Source organism: Rhincodon typus, chromosome 8 (assembly GCF_021869965.1).
Source record: "Rhincodon typus isolate 14 chromosome 8, sRhiTyp1.1, whole genome shotgun sequence".
Taxonomy (NCBI): Eukaryota; Metazoa; Chordata; class Chondrichthyes; order Orectolobiformes; family Rhincodontidae; genus Rhincodon; species Rhincodon typus.
This window is the reverse complement of record NC_063339.1, coordinates 79,868,271-79,889,163: the sequence shown is the minus strand read 5'-3', so window position 1 is coordinate 79,889,163 and position 20,893 is coordinate 79,868,271. Positions and strand designations below refer to the sequence as shown.

The 20,893-nt window shown below is 43.0% G+C and overlaps 2 protein-coding genes and 1 pseudogene across 5 annotated transcripts in view; 2 read left to right on the top strand and 1 right to left on the bottom strand.

The window, feature by feature from the left end:
* ptgr2 (prostaglandin reductase 2) overlaps positions 1-152 on the bottom strand; it is a 36,333-nt gene extending 36,181 nt beyond the window's left edge. For both annotated transcript variants that reach the window (XM_048599630.1, XM_048599633.1), the window contains exon 1: positions 106-152. The gene's annotated coding sequence lies outside the window, so the exon portion shown is untranslated. The remainder of the gene's footprint in view (positions 1-105) is intronic.
* mideasb (mitotic deacetylase associated SANT domain protein b) overlaps positions 1-20,893 on the top strand; it is a 69,862-nt gene that overhangs the window by 570 nt on the left and 48,399 nt on the right. The window contains exon 1 of one of the 3 annotated variants that reach the window (XM_048599628.1): positions 559-626. The exons of the other annotated variants lie outside the window; for them this stretch is intronic. The gene's annotated coding sequence lies outside the window, so the exon portion shown is untranslated. Of the gene's footprint in view, positions 1-558; positions 627-20,893 lie in introns of those variants that run through there. 3 annotated transcript variants of the gene reach the window in all.
* Positions 1,912-2,080, top strand: LOC125483877 (annotated as a pseudogene).

The window sequence follows — 20,893 nt, the reverse complement described above, 5'->3', positions numbered from 1 at the left end:
AAAGTGACACGCTGCAAAAGAGGAAAAAAAAATACACGAAATAGAATTGAGGTTTGTGTAACATGAAATTCTGAAAGCTTGCATTTTAAGCACGTTTGGACTGACCTCGCTCTTCCTGGTAGAGCCCATGCAAGTCTGCACCCAGTGGAAAGTCCCGGTGTATTTACAGGATTTAAAGGGGCTGTGTGCCATTTGGGTTTTATTGTTTTCGGTCGGCCCAACAGGAAATAGAGAACACAGGGTCGTTTGTGCGTGGAGTGTAGGGAGGTGAAATATGTGTGTGCTTTTTTTTAAATCCCCAAACCGCGTTGGTTTTATTTTGTTGCATGAGCTGGTGCTGGATGAGCTGGTGCTGCAGGGATCATGATTGTGCAATTGTCATGTCGCTTGCAGTTTGTCTGTGTCTGTGTGTGTTTTCAGCCCGCGATGAGGTAAACTCTATGACTCAGCCTGTCAAATGCAAGCTCGCCACAGCATTGCGATGGTGTATAGAGGCGGGGGCAGCAGCACAGAAAGAAAGAGAGAGTGGTGGTGGTGGTGTGTGTGGGGGGTGGAGATTGGAGGTGGAGGTGTTGCTGCTGCTTGTATTTTCCCAGTCTTATTCATCCGGCTCTGGGCTTCCACAGGTATGACTTCCCTCAGCTCCCCCGCCACCACTGTGACCCCGGTGTGTTTGTGAACTGAAGTTCTCTCACGCCGGTGTGATTTGAGATTCTAATCTTGTTAAGATTTTGGTTCTTTTTTTCTCTCTGTCTGTGAACTGGGATTGATTTGCAGGCGGAGTGCTTCTTATATAACCCACGGGTTTGCTGTCTGCACAAAGTAACGCCGCTTTAACGTGCTCTAATGTTCACTTTTAAAATGGCTATTGGGACATTGCCAAATAAAGAAGTGATGGGGGTGTGGGGTGAAGAGGTGGTGAGTGTGAGAGCATGAGGCTTCTCGATCCATCCAACGTGGATCTTTGCCACAGCCCTCAGCATGTTATGATCAATAACGCGGCACTATATCAATGCAGGGCCTCTCTGTCAGACTGAAACAAAGTCCTTTCTGGGTTCACTGTACTATACATTTGTGTGTGGGAGGCGGCTTTGGTATTGGCATTTTAATTTGGGAGGGGCGGTTGAGGGGGGGGGAGTAGGTGGGCGGAGGAAGTGGTTTCGATGTGTTACTTCTGAAGATGTGAAGATCCTCTGGCCGTACTACCAGCAAGTTATTGCTGGCAAAATGACTACAATAAACTAGGGGAGGGAGGGCTGCAGTTCCCTAGGCCGAACTACCGTGTTTCTATAGGGGTTTGGGAGTATTTGGGTTAGAGAGAGACAGAATGAAGGCTGGGGAACTTGTACTGCATGCTTTACAACTTCCTCTGCTCTCCAGGCTGCTCACGTCGAGTTTAGTGCTGTCTATCTTTTTCGCTCTCCTGTTGTCAATGAATATCACAACATCTGGGGATGTGGGTACACGGGGCCCCCTGCCCGCGTTCTGAGGTTTGGGGAAATTACTCAGACTTGAATATCAGAGGGTTGAACAGGTAAGTTTGCAGATGATACAAAAATTGCTGGGGCTAAATACTGAGGAGGATAGCATTAGATTATAGGAGGATATAGATGGGCTGATCAGAGACAAATGAATTCCATCCAAATAAATGTGGGGTGATGCACTTGGGCAGGACGACCAAGGCATGGGAATATGTGGTGAACAGTAGGACCCTGGGAAGCACAGAGGATCAGAGGGACCTTGGTGTGTGTGTGTGTGTACACTGGTCCCTTAAGGTATCAGGATAGATGGATAAAGTGGTTAAGGAGGCATATGGTAGATTTGCCTTTATTAGTTGAGGCATAGAGTTTAAGAGTAAGGGAGGTTTTGCTGGCTCTGTATAAAACATTGCTTAGGCCACAGCAGTTTTGGAATCCTTGTCAGCCTTTTGGCTAAGATCAAGTGTAGTATCTGTCCTTACCAGTTGGTATGTCCCTTATCTGGGGACTGTGTATTAAATTGATTTTTGGATGCCATAGGGAAGCATTTGCCTAGTGGTAATATCGCTGCACTATTGATCTAGAGACTCAGATAATGCTCCGAGGACCCGGCTTTAAATCCTGCCATGGCTGATGGTGGAAGTTGAATTTAATAAAAATTTGGAAGTAAGAGTCCAACGGTGACCATGAATCCATTCTCAATTGTTGGAAAATCCCATCTGGTTCATTAGGGGATTCTTGTGGCATAGTGTTAGTACCCCTACCTCTGGGCACCTGGGTTCAAATCTCACCTGATCCAGAGGTGTATGATAACAGAAGAGGTTGATTTGAAAATTCTGGAATCCACATTATAGGAGAGATGTGGTAGCACCGGAGAGAATGCAGAGGAGATTTACCAGGATGTTTTAGGTATGAACAGAGATTGGATAGATTCAAATTGTTTTCCTTGGAGCAGAGGGGTCATGATTGAGATGTATAAAATTATAAGGGGCATAGATAGGATAAATAGAAACCTTTCCCTTAATGTGACCAGTGGGCATAGATTTAACGTAAGGGGCAGAAGGTTTAGAAGACGTGTGAGGAAACGCTTTTTCACCCAGAGGGTGGTGGAAATCTGGCTGTAAGGGTGATAGAGGCAGAAACCCTCATTATATTGAAGAAGAATTTAGATGTACAGTTGCAATGCCAAGGCGTACAAGGCTACGGGCCAAGTGCTGGAAAATGAGATTAGAATAGTTAGGCGGTTGTTTATGATTGGCATGGACACGATGGGCCGAAGGGCCTTTTTCTGTGCTGTAGATCTCTGTGACTCCCTGCCCGGTGAGTGACAGATACACATGGCAACGTGCCCAGGATCTGGGACAGACACACATGGGGCACGGTGCTCACCTCTGTTTAATGTCACTACCAAAAGAGGGCACCTCTGTCTCCTGCACGTCCTCACCACAAAACTGAACTGTACGCTCCGCGTTAGTGCAGGCACAGTCTTCGTTACTCTGACACCAAATCTGAACCTCTGAATTTCTGAAGAAGGGTCTAGGCCTGAAACGTCAGCTTTCCTGCTCCTCTAATGCTGTTTGGCCTGCTGTGTTCATCCAGCTCTACACCTTGTTATCTCTGAATTTTTTTCTGTTTGCCCTGGGTATTTGGATTTCATTCAGGAAGGATGTGAATGTATTGTGACAGCTGTTTCGGTGAGAAAATTTGCACAGGGTTTGAAATGAAAATGGCAGTTATGATAATTGGCACAAAAAATCTTGAAGAAAACTGCACTTTCAGGACCATTGTGCTATGATCTGAAATGCACCATTGGAAGGGAAGCAGATTCAACAGCAAATTTCAAAAGGAATTGGATAAATCTTTGAAGGAAGAAGATTTGTGTAGTTATGGAGTGAGATCAGGTGTTGAGACGAATGGATCACTTTTTTTTAAAAGGTCAACACCAGCCCAATGGGCCAAATGATCTTCTGTACTGTATCATTTCATTATTGGAATTGAAACATATTCTCGCATTCTACTTGGTCCTTGAGCCTCCTAAAGTATTCAGTAAGATTATGGCTGATCAGAGTACTTCATATTTCTACCTACAACCCCTGACGTTTTTTGCTCCCCTCCCCACCCCTTTACTGATCTAGAACCTACCTAACACAGCCTTAAAAATATTCAAATCACTCACACACTTCTAAACTCCGGTAGTTACCAGTTTCTGCTGTGCAGCCTTTTGTCATAAGCAGTGCATGGGACAGGCAGGGCCGAGTTACCGCTGTGCTTGAATCGAGGGTAGGACCAAGGGCCTAAGTGAGGATTGGCACCATGGCCAGTGATTTTTGTTCCTTTCTCAGTTCGTAAGACAACCACCCACTCTTGCCAGGTATTAGTCTGGCAAACCTCTGGAATACTTGTAATGCATTTAATCTTTATTTAAATAAGGAGACCAACACTGTACATTGTACTCCAGATGCGGTCTTGCCAATGCCCTGTATAACTGAAGCATAAACTCTTGCGTTCAGACCTCCACACAATTAAACATAATGTTCTGTTAACTTTCCTGATTGCTTGTTGTACCTGCATACTAACATACTGTGCTTCATGCACTCTGCAGAGCACTGCAATCTCTCGCCATTTAGATAAATGCTTCTTTTTTGTTCTTCCTGCCAAAATGGAAAGTTCACATTCTCTCATATTATACCGTATTTTCAAATTTAATGGAACCTTTCCTGAATCTAGAGAATTTTGAACAATTAAAATCAAAGTATTAACTATCTCACTAATCACTTCTTTTAAGGTTGAAGTCCATCACAATCCAAGACATGTTAACCCACAGCTCCCAATAATTTTAATCCCACTTTCTCGATGACAGTCAGAATAATCACACCCTCCTTCCCTTCCATTTCCTCTGTAGTGAAGACTAATGCAAAATTCCTATTCATCTGCAATCTCCTTGTTTTCCATTATTAATTTCCCATACAGGTAGTTCTCCTATCACCTGATAGTTGTATTCTCGTGTGAACTCACGCCATAGGAAATCGCATTATAGGGAAATCATTATACCTGTCCAGCAGAAAGTTCACATTATTCAAAGAGCATCCACATTGCGTTACAGCCAATTTGCGTTAATGAAATACACGTTATTAGCAGAACTACCTGCACTCCTGAGGAAGGGTCATCGGACCCGATATGTTAACTCTTGATTCTTTTTCTTCACAGATGCTGGCAAACCAGCTGAGCTTTTCCAGCAACTTCTATTTTTGTACCTGTACTCCCTTTCTTTAGGACCAATGCTCACTTAACTCTCTTCCTTTTTGAATATTGATAGAAACTCTTACTATCTGTTTTTATATTTAAAGCCAGCTTTCTCATATACTCTAACTAGAAGGGTAATGAAGGAAAAACTAATTCTTAAAATATTCTGCCCAAAATCTTTTGATCTGCCATCGATCCTTGGACCAATATGTGCTTTCTCTTTAAATTTGACATCACTTCCACTGTCTTTAGTTACTCATAAATGGTGAGTCCAGCCATCAAATGTTTCTTTCTTGTTGCAATCTAACTATTTTGTGTATTCTGAAATATCCCTAAATGTCTGCCACTGCATCTCTATTGACCTATCCCATAATCTAATTTGCCAGTTCACCTTAGTTCAATCTGTTTTTGTGCCCTTTTTTTGGGCTGATTTACTTTTAAAATACTAGTTTTGCATCCATTCCTCTGTCTCTCAAACACTATGTAAAATTCAATCCAAAACGATCACATCACAAGCCCTATTGAATTTCTTAGTCGTTACTTTATATTCGAGGTTCCTAGTTCTTGACCCCCACAAGCGGGTAAATATTTTCCACATTTACCCAATAAACCCTTTCACCGTTTTAAAGACCTCTGTCAGGACACCCTTCGGCCTTCTGCTTTCCCCAGGAAGGAATCCGACATTGTTCAGCTTTCATAAATAAGTATATCCTTTTACTTCTGCTATCATCCTTGTGAATCTTTTCTGCACTTTTCCAAGTGCTTTTGTAACCTTCCAGCAATGGAGAGATCAGAACTGTGCTCTGAGTGTAGTCCAACCAAGGTTCAGGACAAGTTTATCATAACTTCACTGTAATTTTTTGGGAGTGTAAACATCGGCTGAACGAATGCATCTGAGCTTTCTGAAGCAGAGATGGAAGAGTGAGTGACTCATTCCTCTGTATGGTTAGCAAGCAAGTAACTAGCAGCATTCCTGCCATCATCGGTCAGCCTAAATGCAACGAAACTGCAATAGGTACTTGTGGATAGACTATCATAAGCAGCTTAAAAGGGTTATCTCATTTTGCAGTGTTTCACTGTGTTGCTTCTGCCTCTCTCTCTCTGCTGCTTCTTCATGCTTTCATAAGGTGCACTTTACAGGGTTTTTCTGAATCATGTTCAGTCCATCAGTCTTTGGTTTTGTCCTGTCGATTGGGTGGTTGCTGTTCTTGCTTGGGGTGAAAATTACAACTTCTCAAGTCACACATGCTGGGTTGCGGGGGGGAAATCACCTTGTCATTTTAGATGAGACTTCAAACAAAGGCACTGTCGACTTCTCAGAAGAATATAAGCACTATATACAGAGGCAGGGAGCTCTTCCTGGGGTTCTGGTCAATATTTCTCCCTCGATCGACATCACTGAGTCTGACTACCTGGCCGTTGTCCCATAAGTAGTTTGTTGTGTGCAGATTGGCTGCCACGTTTCCTGCCTTCAGAGAAGGGACAGTTGTTTCTTTCAGAAGTTCTTTAGCTGTAAATACTTGGTTTGTGCCAAGTTTTATTTGGAGAGAGATGGTTTTTGCTGCTGTGACTAAGCATAAACCGAGGTTCAGTGTTTGTTAGGCATCGCATGTTAAACGTTGATTAGACAGAGTGCAGGCATACACTTTTCCAGTCACAGGTTTGTTCCAACTTGTACATCACCAATTCTAGCCCCATTAATTACTTGTTTCCCATATGATATATATGTACACGCCCAGTCAAGGTCTAACCCAATTATCCCTTAGTTAACAAATAACCATGGTGTATTCCATTGGTCTTGGCCATCCCTGCTACATCCTACGAGATAAACTTCTGAGTCAGAAGGCTGCAGGTTCAAAGCCCAGCCCCTACGCAGTGTCCTGATCTTCTGTTTGGCGTAATGGCACCCTGCTGGACAGCAGATTGGCAGAAACCAGGAAGACCCAATCACACTTTCCGGAGATGGTCAAAGAGCTTTTGCCCATTCCTTACAATTCAACTGACTTGAGAAGTGACCTCTGCTGGTGCAATCCCCCCTTCCTGGCTCTGAATGGGGCTTTTTGAGGTGTCCAGCAATGTTAGGGTAAGGAAGGAATGGTGAGCTTGCCCATGCCCCTTTTTGGAGCAGCAGGCAAATTTTGAACTTGCACAATGATGCACTTCCCCAAAATCTGCCTTGACTTAAACACTTGTGTCTGTGCCTCAGATTGTGGCGGAGTGGCAGTGTTGGCAATTTGCCAACATTAACACTGCATTCTCCAATAATTAAAGATTAAACTCCTGGGCATTGTGGACAGGAAAATGGGGAATAAAAAAGGGGTGACTTTTAAAAAGACACATTTTTGCCATTTTGTTTGAGGTTTTTTGTTTACTAATTGAAGGAAACTTGTTTTGAAATTTCTTTTAATTGGACCCAGGAAGTCATATGATGCAACCTTCATGAATACACCCCACAAGATTTGGCAACTCTAAGTGCAGGGCTGCTTTCGTTGCATTGTACTTTAGTCGTGATCTTTGTTGTACTTACGGTGTCAGCCGTGGCTCAGTCCTATCCTCTGAGTCACAAAGTTGTGGCTTCAAGTTCCACTCCAGAATGTCGGGGACAGTGATCTGAGCTGGCAGCCGGAGTACAATACTGATGGGAACGTTGCAATATTGACAGGGCCAGCTTTCAAGTGAAATGTGAAACCAAAGCCCCCAGCTAGGCCCTTGGGAGGGATGTAAATGATGCTCCGAGAAAGCAGTGTAGTTTCCACAACCCACCTATTTATTGTACCTACAGCATTGGTGTCCTAGGGTCCTAGCCAATATGACTGGTAACGGATGATGTGGCTTGGCCCCTGTGTTGTGACTCCTCTAGTGTTAGCTGTCGTGAAAGGTGCTATATAAACACAAGTCTCCTACTTGTTGTTGCTCATAGGAAATAAAGTTGCAGCACAGTTGTGACATCTAGCTGCTGCGTGTGGAGTTGTGTCGAACTGGGTACAATCCCTTGAAGGCTATTGGTCGGGACCGCGCTGCAAAAGGCCACATCCTGATGTCGATGAGAGATTAATTTCTCTGGTTGAGGGGAGATTTGTTTACATTTATGTTCATGTTCTGTGTGCATCTGAAATGCAGGCTTGATGAAGATCAGAAGACTTTTTTTTTAAAAAAAAATTTCTGTGTCTTGTAAGGTTGTTTGGTGGCACGCTGCTGTTTTATGGTTCGGGATATTAGAGGGTGGGAATAGACCATTTGGCTCATTAAGGCAACCCCACCATTCAATTAGCTCATGCATGATCTTTTTCCTCAATTCCATGAACTTACATCCATTGATTTCCTTTAACCACAAAAAAAGGGTCATTCACAGTATTGAAAGCTTGTGTTGCCCTCAATGTCTACAGCGTTTTGGAGGGAGCAAGTTGAAGGTCTCCATGTTGGCTCAGTAGTTAGCACTGCTGCCTCACAGCACCAGGCACCCAAGTTTGATTCTAGCCTTGGTGACTGTGTGGAGTTTGCATGTTTTCTCTGTGTCTATACGGGTTTCCTTCTACAGTCCAAAGTTGTGCAGGTTAGCTGGATTGGCCATGCTTAAATTGCCCCGTAGTGCCCAGGGATGTGCAGGATAGGTGGGTTAGCCATCGAAATGCAGGGTTACGGGATAATGTAGGGGGCTCAGTCTGTGTGGGATGCTGTTTGGAACGCTGGTGCAGACTCGATGGGCCAAATGGCATCTTTCTGCACTATCGGGATTCTGTGAAGGGGGTGGGGCATTCTAATTTCACCTGGAATGTCCTAACTCAAAATTTTCCATGAATGGAAAAGGAAGAATAGACTGACCCTTGCATAGCACAATACCATATTTCTCAGAGATGGTTTAAATATATTTTACATAAAACCTATTGCACCAGGTGAGGTGGGGTAGGAGAATCTCACAATCCTGTTATGTAGTAAGGTCTTGGAAAAAACAGTGATATTACAGAACAGTTGATCAGTTTTAATTTGAGTAATAGTTAAGAGTCAGATATATCAATCCATTCCTTTTCCAGGAAGACTGATGATTATTTACATTCACTTGACCAACACAGGAATAAACGGACTAGTCCCATGATGTGATTTCTTTATATTAGTTCATGTAACCCATGCCATGAAGTGTTGTTGAGACAGATGTCTTGCAGTTTATTAGCAACATTAATTCTGCATATTGATGTTATCTCCGACTTGCAGCTTGATTTACTGTGCAAACTTAGATTCATTTTACATTTTGCGCTCAGTTAACTAACTGAACTGTTTATATTGACTCACTGCCAAGACCAAGACAGAGATCTTTTATACATTATGAAATACGTTTTTAAACGTAAAAGGGTTCAGAAAGGATGTTACTGGGATTGGAGTGTTTGAACTAAAGGGAGAAGCTGACTAGGCTGTGGCTATTTTCCCCTGGAGTGTCGGAGGCTGAGGGGTGACCTGAGGGGCACGGATAGAGTGAATAGCCAAGGTCTTTTTTCCCAGGGTAGGGGAGTCCGAAACTAGGGGGCATAGGTTTAAGGTGAGAGGGGAAAGATTTAAAAGGGACCTGAGGGGCAGCTTCTTCACCAGAGGGTGGTGCGTGTATGGAATGAGCTGCCAGAGGAGGTGGTGGAGGCTGGTGCAATTACAACATTTAAAAGGCATCTGGATGCATACACGAATGGGAAGGGTTTGGAGGACTATTCAAATGCAGGCAAATGGGACTAGATCAGTTTAGGATATCTGGTCAGGGCAGATGAGCTGGTCTGAAGGGTCTGATTCCATGCTGTGTCAATCTATGATTCTCTGATTTGTTGTGATGCCTTCTAGCTGCCTTAAAGGTATGGTACTTACCTGAGATCTATGCAATAGTACATCAGCTCCTGGTTTCACTATTTAATTTGAATGGTGATTCTTCTATCCAATGCTTCAATCCCTCAGTGGTGCACTGAACTTTTTTCTTTTATTCTTTTTATTCATTCATGGGATCAGGATGTCGCAGGCCAGGCAGCATTTATTGCCCATCCCTAATTGCCCAGAGGACAGTTAAGAGTCAACCACATTGCTGTGGGTCTGGAGTCACATTTAGCCCAGACCAGGTAAGGATGACAGTTTCCTCCCCTTAAGGACATTAGTGAACCAGATTGGTTTTTCCTGACAATCGACACTGGATACATGGTCATCGTTAGACTCTTAATTCCAGATATTTATTGAATTCAAATTCCACCACCTGCCGTGGCAGGATTCAAACTCGGGTCCCCAGAGCATTATCTGTGTCTCTGGGTTAACAGTCCAGTGACAATACCAGTAGGCCATTGCCTCCCCTGTTCCAAGAGCACTGAAGTCCCAAGCTTCTGACTTATGGATGTGTGTGTTACCAATTGTACCATTGAGGCAGAAGCTATTAGTAGCTGTAGGGATGGCATGTACCAGTTTGACACGTGTGTTCACCTGGAGATGGCTAGGTGCAAGATGAATGCAGGTCTCCAGTTGTGTTGCTCACGCAGTGTGTTTTTGGTCCTAATTTAAGATTGGTACTGTGTATTGCACAAAGATATTCAGCTGCTAAGGTAGCAACAGTGTCTGTCTTGAGGATACAGGCTCTTAACTGCACCAGAAACATATGTGCGTATGTGCTTGTGCCTATACAATGTGCCCAAGTCGTGATAAAACATCCCAAGTAGGAGTGATATAAAGCATTGTGAAGGAGATAGCAGGACAGACAACACAAAGCATTATAAAAGAGTGAGGTTTCAAGTGTGGCGGGGGAACAGGAGTTTGGGGCTGGAATTCCAAAGCTAAAGGTATAGCTGCTAGTGGCTAGGCAGCTAAAATCCAGGATGCTCAGGAGACCAGGTTTGGAAGAGCATGGAGGTCTGGGCGGGTGGTGGGGCTGTTTAACGTGAAGAGGATGTTGTACTGCAGCTATGCAAGCTTCTGGCTGTACCAGGAAACTCACCTGGTCTGGGACAGAAAAATTGATCATCAACCTGCTTTTCTGCATTGTGACCGGTCCTGAGGTGGGACTTGAACATAGAACTTCAGCTCCTGAACTAAAGAATTAACACCGCACCCCTTCAGTGAATGTGACTGGGTGCAAGTAAGGCAGTAGGTAAAACCAGTGATTTGAGTTTAGTTTGGTCAGGAAAGTTTGCAACTCCGAAGATGTTTGTCACTTTCACGCTGGATCTTGGAAGAATTGAGTCTCTTTGTGTCTCTTTGGTTTTGAATTCATTCAGGGTGTGTAGGCTTTGGTGTCTCGACCGGAATTTATTGCCCATCTCTAACCAAATAAAGCATCTCTGCGTTCTGCTGGGCTATTTTTCAGATATTGCTAGTAACGTTTACGTATTGGATTATTGTCTGTTTCATGTGGACAGGAGTGTTATACCATGTAATACGAAATGTCTTATTTTGTTGCCAAGGTTACATTATGTCCCTTTTAAGGCTGTTTGGAGTTGTATTGTCATTAAGTGAAAAGAAGCAGAGGCCACTCTGTGTTCAGTTGTTGCTTTGTCAGGAAGCTTTGCTGCATAAATTGTGCTTAGGGTAGAGGTTCGAGTACAGGTTAATAGCACCCAAATGTTTTAATGTGTATGTGTAATGTTATGTAACACCTGGGTTGTTGGCTAATGTAGGACAAGGGGAGCTCCTGTGTGTGGTTCACAATGAGCTGGAAAATACTTTGTTTTATTCCGTGCAACATACATTGTTTTGTCGCGGCCACTAACTTGTGAAGGCCGACAGGGAGAAATGATCTTTTTATAGCATGGAATTGTAGGAATGTTTGTGGTATTTCTGGCGCTGAGTTGTAGAGATTTGTTTGCACTTGCAGAGAAACTGTACACCAGTGGCTGGGATAATTATTAAATATTTGTTTAACTGTGCAGTTAAGTTGTCCCCTTTTTATAACAGGATTAAGATAAAAGCACACGGCATAGGGCACAGGATGGTAGGGTGGTTAGGATTGCAGGCTGTGGAGTATGCTGGCGCTGGGTAATGTTGGCTGGATGAGCCTGGAGTGCAGACGGTTAGAGGGGTGCGATGGGTCTAGAGATGGTCTTTGAGAATTGAGGAGTTCGGTTGTTAAATCTCTGCTGGAGAGCTGGATTGGGGATTTAATTGAATAAGCTTCCCCAGATTTATTAATTTAATAAGAACCGTGGCTAATTTATGACACAGGCCTCTCCAGTTATTTGGGGTGACGGTAAACGAGGATAGTGTCATTGGATTAGTAGTCCAAGGGCCCAGACTAATGTTCTGAGAACTGGGTTCAAAACCCACCAGGGCAGCTGGGGAAATCTGAATTCTCGTAATAAATCTGGAATATAAAAACTTGTCTCAGCCGCAAGAAAGCACAACAACACCTCCACTTCCTCAGGAGGCTAAGGAAATTTGGCATGTCCATAAGGAGTCTTACCAATTTTTAGAGATGGAACATAGAAAGCATCCTATCTGAATGCATCACAGCGTGGTTTGGCAACTACTGTTTCCAAGACCGCAAGAAACTACAGAGCATCGTGAACACAGCCCAGACAAATCAGCTTCCCATCCATTAACTCCATCTGTGCTTCCTGTCGGCTCGGGAAAGCAACCAACATAACGAAAGACCTCTTCCACCCTCTTCAGTCAGGCAGAAGGTATAAAAGTTTGAATACACGTATGAACAGATTCAAGAACAGCTTCTTCCCTGCTGTTATGAGACTTTTGAACGGACCTCTCAAATGTTAATTCTGATCTCTGTCTCTCTCTGTGCAGTAGTAGTACTGTGTGGCAGTAACACTATATTCTGGACTGTGTACATACAAAGTCTGTCAGAACAATCTGCCTATATATCTCTCAAAATGTCACTTCATTGCATCTTGATATGTGTGACAACAATAAACCATTCAATTAATGGCCGTGACAACTCTCCTCAGTGTCATTAAAAAGCCACCTGGTTTGCCATTACCCTTTTTAGGGAAGGAAATCATTACTCGGTCTGGCCTATGTGGGACTCCAGAGCAATGTGGCTGACTCTTAATTCTAGTCACTGCTAGTAGATTCCCTCTGAAATGGTCCAGAAAGCCACTCTGTTCAAGGGCAACTATGGATAGGCAACAAAGGCACCCACATCCCATGAAAGAACCAAAAACGCTAGCATGGAGAGTCGTTAGCTGTGATTCACTGTATCAGAGGGATATAGTTTCAAGTTCCAGTTCATAGACTTGAACACGTGTAAATAATATGTCAGCCTGGACGCAATCCTGACAGAATAATTTTGGCGGTGACATCTTTGGCATGAAATGGTAAACTAAGGCAGATGTGAAAGATCTAATGGCACAATTTGAGGGGAAAAAAAACTGCAGGGGTGTTGTCCTTGGTGCCCTGGCCAATATCTCTCTCCATCGTTAAGGCAAGGGGCAGAAAGTTTAGAGAGGATGTGAGGAATGTTTCATATTAATCCAGAGGGTGATGGGAATCTGGAACTCACTGTCTGTAAGTTTGGTAGAGGTACAGATCCTCAAAACACTGAAGTAATTAGACATGCAGTTGCGTTGCCAAGGCACACAGGTAATGGGTCAAGTGCTAGGAAATGAGATTAAGACATTTAGGTGGTTGATGGGCTGAAGATCCTTTTTCTGTGCTGTAGACGCCTGTGACTCTATACAGACAGATTTTCTCATTTGGGGATTGCTATTTGAGGGAGCCAGTTATGAAATACCGGCTACTGCAATATTCCACAATACAATGGTAACTATACTTCAGATATACTTGACTATATATTCACTGGCAGGGGCTCCATAACCAGAGGACATTGATATGGATCATTAGCCGAAGGACTAGAGGAGAGATGAGTGAGGGGCACAGACTGAAGAGGTATTTTGTGATCGGGAATGCTTTCCCAGAAAGGACGGTCAGAAGCACATTCATTTGTGACTTTCGAATTGGATCCATGGTTGAATCAGTCAATTTTGCAAGGGGCTATGGGTCAAGAACAGGGAGTGGGACAAACTGAGTAGCGCTTTCAAAGAGCTAACCCCATAGGCTGAAAGGTGTATCTCTGTGCAGTAATAAATCCTTTCTCTATGTTGTACCATCATGAGGAAAAGAACATTTTGTCAATCACGTGCATTGGAAGAAGCAGTAATTTCGCAGTGGCACTATTTGTTAAGGTGATTACAATTTTAAATACACTATCCCCATAATTTGTGGCAGGAGAGCTGTATTTATTACTCTAAAGGAGTGTATAATTTTTGTCTGATTACCCTCCTGTGGAGCATCTTGTGACATTTAAACAAGTTAAAGGCGTTCTATAATTGCAAGTTGTTGTTGTGTAAAGGAACAGAGACACAGTATGTCTGTGTATTTATGTATCTGTACTTATGTGTATATGTGCCTATACATCACTGTCTATATTTATTCGTATAAATAGAAAAAGACAGCACATGAGGCCATTCAACCCATCATACCAGTGTCAGCTGCTTGAAAAAACTGTTCTGTTAGTCCACAGTCCTACCCTTTTCCCTGAGCCCTGCGAATCTTTCTCTGAGCTGTTTTCTGTAATTCCCTTTTGAACATTCCTCGACTTTGCTTCCAACACCCTTTTTAGGCGATACATTCTGGGTCGCACCTGCATGAAACCTGTTTTTATTTCTTTTCTTCCCTTATGGTCCTTTTTGCCAAGTTTTCCAATCTGTGTCTTCCGATTACCAGCCCTGCTGTCAGAGGCTACTTCTATTTACTCTTATCAAAGCCTGCAAGGTTTTGAACCAATCTATTAAATCTCCTTTTACCTTTCTGTGTTGTAAGGAGAATAGCTGCTAGCTCCTCCGGTCTCTCCACATTAACTGGTACCATTCCAGTAAATCTCTGGCTCCAAGGACTTAGCATCCTTTCTAAATTAGCCATTGTGCTTCAGTTTGGGTCCGGCCTCAGCTCACTTACTGTTGAAACCCTCATCTGTATTTTTGCTCATTATTCCAATATTCCCCTGGCCAAACTTCTCCTCATTTATACAAATGATTTGGATGAGAAAATAGAAGGCATGGTTAGCAAGTTTGTGGATGACACCAAAATTGTTGGCATAGTAGACTGTGAAGAAGGTTTTTAAGATTAGAAAGGGATCTTGCTCAAATGGGTCAATGGGCTGTTAGAGTTCAGTCTGGATAAATGCGAGAAATTGTATTTTGGCACAACAAACAGATTAGGGCTTGTATGATTAATGGTAGGACCTTGGGTAGTGTTGTAGAACAGAGGGACCTAGGGGTGCGGCTGCATAATTCTTTAAAGTTTGTGTCACATATAGACAGCATGGTTAGAAAGGCATTTGGCACGCTTGCCTTCATTGCTCAGTCCTTTGATTATAGGAGTTGGGATGTTACGTTGAGGTTATACAGGACATTGGTGAGGCCTCTTCTGGAATACTGTGTCCGGTTCTGGTTGCCCAGTTATAGGAAGGATATTATCAAGCTGGAGAGGGTTCAGAAGAGATTTACCAGGATGTTGCCAGGTATGGAAGATTTGAGTTATAAGGAAAGCCTGGATAGGTTGGTACTTTTTTGCTAGAGCGTAAGAGGTTGAGAGGTGACTTGATGAAGTTTATAAAGTAATGAGAGGTGTAGATAAAGTTAATGGTAGCTGTCTTTTTCCTAGGATGAGGGATTTCAAGACTAGGGGCACATTTTTAAGGTGAGAGGAGAGAGATTTAAAAAAGACACTAGGTAAACTTTTTACACAGAGGGTGGTTCGCGTGTGGAATGAATTCCCTGAGAGGGTGTTGGATGTGGTCACAATTACAACATTTAAAAGACATTTGCATGGATATATGAATAGGAAAGGTTTGGAGGGATATGGGCCAGGATCAGGCAGGTGGGACTAGTTCAGTTTGGTGTTATGTTTCAGCATGGACTGGTTGGACCAAAGGGTCTGTTTCTGTGCTGTATGACTCTGACTCTATGACTCTTTGTAAACTTGTACTTATCCAAAACTCTGCCTCCCTTGTCTTGACAGTTAAGCAGGTCAAAGGTTATTGAGGGATGATGGAATACGGCACTGAGGCCAAAATCAGCCATTATCCCATTGAATGGGGGTGCAGACAGAAGGGCTGAGTAGCCTACTACTCCTCCTAATTCACACGTTTGTGTTTTGTGACTCATCCTAATAAGGCCTGATCTTCACTGACTTCTGGTTTGACAACATCTCCATTTTAAAATCAGCATCTCCGTTTTCCCTCCAAGGCCTCACGCTCCATCCATTGCCCTTTTATTTATTGTTGTTTTGCAACCTACTTTGGCCTCCATGATGTCTCCAGTTCCCCCTCCTGTCTAACCCCAGACTCCTTTGCTGTACATATCCCTGGCAGCCGTCCTGGTTCTCGATTCTGGAACTCCCACTCCACCTTACTCTCCTTCAAAACCTACCGTTCTAACCAATGGTTTGGTCACCCGTTTGAAGATTCTCTTACAAAGCCCAGCATAAATTTCTTTCTGTCAACGTCCTCCTATGAAATGCTTTGGGAGGTTTCTTTTATAACTTCCAGCACAGGGAACTGGCTGCTTGGCCTGTTTGTTGTTTGCTGGTTTTTCTGCTTTGTATAAACCTTCTCTTTGGTTCTGTAGCCATAATCCTTTCTCCCTTGCATTTATTGAGCTTTCTTCAAATGTATTTCAAGCACTTCCCTGTAACAGTGAGTTCCACTTTCTAGCCACACTCTCCAGATAAAGAAGTTTCTCTTGGCTGCCTTATTGGATATAAAAGCAATTATGTTTATACTTATGGTCCCTGGTATCTAGCTTCCCCACAAATGTAAAACGTCTTTTGTGTGTCTAGCCTCTTCAATTTCTCACTATAATTTTAAAAGCCTACTTAAGATACCGAGGGAAAGATGCGCAGCTTGTTTAACTTTTCCTCACAGTTGTAACTCCTTGGGTCTGATATCCTGTAAATGTTTGCTTAAGTGCTCAGTGCGGTTTTGCTGCTACATAAATGCAAGATGTTGTTGTACCGCTCCATGTTGGAGAGGGGTCCTTGTGTGAACGTCAGAATCAGGCATGAGGAGGCCCAGGTGGCGCAGCATAGAGACCAATGTAAAGAACAATCGTCCAAACAATCCAATTCTGAGCAGAAGTTGGCCATTCAGCCTGTTGAGTCAACTCCGCCATTCAGTGAGATCATGGTTGATCAGATTGTGATCTCAGCCCCACATTTCGGCTTGCTCTTGATTAACTTTGACTCCTTTGTTCGTCATGGACCTACCTACATCTGCCTTCAAGTATATTCAAAGACTCTACTTCCAATACCTTTTTGAGGAAGAACTTTCTAAGACTTGTTAACATCTGAGAGAAAGCTTTCTTCTCATCTTAAGTGGGGGACATCTTATTTTTTAACTGTCGCCTAGTTTTAGTCCCTCCCCACAAGAAGAAACATCCTTCCAGCATCCACCCTGTCAAGTCCCCTCAGGGATCTTATGTGTTTCAATGTGATCATCTCTCATTCTTCTAAATTCCTGTGGATATAGGACCAACCTACACAACCTCTCCCCATGAGAGAAACCTTTGCAAACCAGGAATCAGTTTTGGGGGAGATGACATAGGACATTAGAGGCAAGTGTTTCAGTAGGGAATATCTGGGCAATAGTGACCATAATATAATTATAATTACAGTAGTTCTGGAAAGTGATAAGGAAAAAGCAGTAGTGAATATTAGAGAGTCAATCTCAATAATCTGAGAAGGTATCTCACACTGGTAAGACTGGCTAAGATATGAATATGATGACCAGCTTCTTGACAGCTTTTGACCGATTTTGAGATCTGGAATCCAGACCAGTGCAAACTAATGAACAAAGATGTGGTTTGGCCAGACTCCAGGAGAACCTTCTCTCTTCTGGTCCTTCTCCATGTTGATATGCCATCCTGTGACATCACCAATGATGCACCGATAATATCATAACAGTGATTAACCCCTTACATTACATAGTCAAATGTGCCATCAAGGAACACAAATAGGCCACTCAGCCCTTCCAGCCTGCTCCACCATTCAATAGGATCATGGCTGATCAGATTTTAACCTCAAGTCTACATTCCTGTACATTTCCTGATAATCTTTCATCCCCCGGATAATCAGGGATCTATCTACCTCTGCCTTAAAAATATTTAAAGATTCTGCATTCACTGCCTTTTGATGAAGGGAATCCCAAAGGCTGTTAACCTTCTGAGAGCATTTTTGCTTTCCTAATCTCTGTTTTAAATGGGCAACCTCTTATTTTTAAACCAGTGGCCCTTAGTTTGAGATCCTCCCATAAGAGGAAACATCCTTCCTACATCCACCTGGTCAAATCCACTCAGGATACAATTATTGGCCAGGAAAACCAAACCAGAAGTCACACGATACCAGGTTATAGTCCAACAGGTTCATTTGAAATCACAAGCTTTTGAAGCGCTGTCCCTTTATTAGGTGAAGTGAAGAAAAGCATACAGGCTAACTCTGTTCCCCATAGAAGGTCAAGGGGGAGACGGTACAAGATGGTTAGAGTAAGTGTTTCCTCTGGCAAATGAGCTAATAACCAGATTTAGTTCACGAGGAGAAATCATTCTACAGAGAGGGTTGTTAACATCTGAAACGCACTGCCTTGAGAGGGTGATGGAATCAGATTTCACAGGAAGTTTCAAAAGGCAATTGCACATTTACTGAAACTCAAGCCATTTCCAGAATAAGGGTGTGGGACTAAATTGATGTGCTCTTCAAAAGAGCCAGTAAAGACTTGATGAACCAAATGTTCTCACTTTGTGCAATGGACTCCTGCTACCCGTAAGAGTCTATCCCCAGTGCGTTGAGGAGGGGAAGGGAAAATGTTAGGGGAAGAAAAGAAGAAAGACAAGACTTGGTACTGTCTCAGACCCTCCTCATCAACCCAGTGGGTTTTGGTTTTGACACTGGGTTTGCTTCGATGCTGTGCAGCATCGGTACCAAGCCAAGGCTATAAATTCGCCTGCAGAAACATTATGGTCGTGGGCCCAGCAATAATGAAACGAGCAAGAGGAGAGATCTTGTCAGTCAAAGAACAGAACAGCACGGTCCGTATCCCTCTATTTCCTATTCATATATCTGTCAAGATGCCACTTAAACGTAACTATTGTATCCATCTCCACGACCACCTCTGGCAGTGCAATCCAAGCACTTACCACCATCTGTATAAAACAAAACTTGCCCCTCACATCTCCTTTTAAGCTTACTCCCTTTTACCTTAAACTTATGTCTCCTAGTAATTGACATTTCTACCCTGGGAAAAATCCATTCCGCCTATGCCTCTCATAATTTTGTAAACTTCTATCAGTCGTCCTGCATCCTTCGTTCAGGTGAAAACAAACTAAGTTTATTCAATCTCTCCTCGCAGCTAATACACTTCAAACCAGGCACCGTCCTGGTAAAACCATTTCTGTACCCCCTCCAAAGCCTCCACATCCTTCTGGTAATGTGGTGACCAGAACTGTACGCAATATTTCAAATTTGGCCTAACTAAAAGTTCCATATGGCTTCAACGTGACTTGCCAATTAGTGTACTCTGTAACGGGACCGATGAATGAAATCATGCTGTATCCACCTTTATGCACTTGTGTTGCCACTTTTAAAGAACTGTCGACCTATATCCCTTAATCCCTTTGTTGTTGATGCCACTAAGGGTTCTGCCACTTACTGTATACTTCCCTCCTGCATCTTCTAAAATGCATCACCTCACATTTGTCTGGATTAAACTCCCAACTGCCATTTCTCTGCCCAAGTTTCCAGCCTATCTATATCCTGTTGTATTCTCAGGCAATCCTCCACACTATCTGCAACTCCCCCAATCTTTGTTATTGTATGCTAACTTATTAATCAGGCTACCTGTATTATCCTCCAAATCATTTATGTATGTTACAAATTTCAGGGGTCCCAGCACTGATCTCTGTGGAATACCACTGGTCACAGATCTCCAGTCAGAAAACAAAATCCTTCCACTGCTGGTCTCTCTCTTCTATGTTTAAGCCTGTTCTCTAATCATTTTACCAGCTCATCATAGATCCCATGTGACTTTACCTTTTGTATCAGCCTCCAATGAGGGACCTTGCTAAAGTCCAGACAGACAACACCTATCTGCCTGCCCTTATCTATCATCTTTGTCACTTCCTCAAAACTAAATTAAGTTTGTGAGAGACAACTTTCCCTGCACAAAGGCATGCTGCTTATTGTTAAAACGTACAATGTTTTCTAAATCTGAGTAAATGCTATCCCTAAAAATCTTCTCCAGTAATTTCCCTACCACTGACCTAAGGTTCACTGGCCTGTAATTTCCCAAATTATCCCTGTTGCCCTTGTTAAATATTGGCTATTCTCGGTCCTCAGGGACCTCTCCTGTGACTGAAGAGGATACAAAGATTTCATACAAGGTCTCAGCAATTTCCTCACCTGCCTCCCTCGGCATTCTGGGATAAATGCCATCAGGTCCTGTGGACTTGTCTACCTTAATGCTTTTTAAAACACCCAACACCTCTTGCTTTTTCATATTGACATGCCCCAGAATATCAACATACCCCTCCTGAGACTCACCATCCACCATGTCCTTCTCCTTTGAATACTTTGCAGTGTATTCACGTTAAGGACCTCACCCACTTCCAGTTCCATGCATAAATTCCTTTCTTTGTCCTTGAGTTGACTTACCCTTTCCCTAACTAACCTCTTGCTGCTTATAGTATGTATAAAACACCTTGGGATTTTCCTTAATCCTGTTTGTCAAAGATATTTCATGGCCCCTTTTAGCTCTCCAAATTCCTTGTTTGAGTTCTTTCCTGCTACATTTATGTTCTTCGAGGACTCTGTCTTCAGTTTCCTAAATCTTATGTATGCCTCCTTTTTCATTTTGACTTGGCTCACAATTTCTTTTGTCATTCAAGATCTCTGAATGTTGCCATCCTTCTCCTTCATTTTCACATGAACATGCTGGTCCTGGACTCTAATCTGCTGGCATTTAAAAGATTCCCACATGCCAGATTTGAATTTACCTTCAAACAGCTGCTCCCTGACTACCTTTCCCATTTTCCTGCTTAATGTTGTGGGCAGTTAACCATCCCCCAATTTAGTACTCTCACCTGAGAACTACTATTATCCTGATCTATAAAGACCCTTAAAACTTAGAGAATTATGATCACTATTCCCGAAATACACCC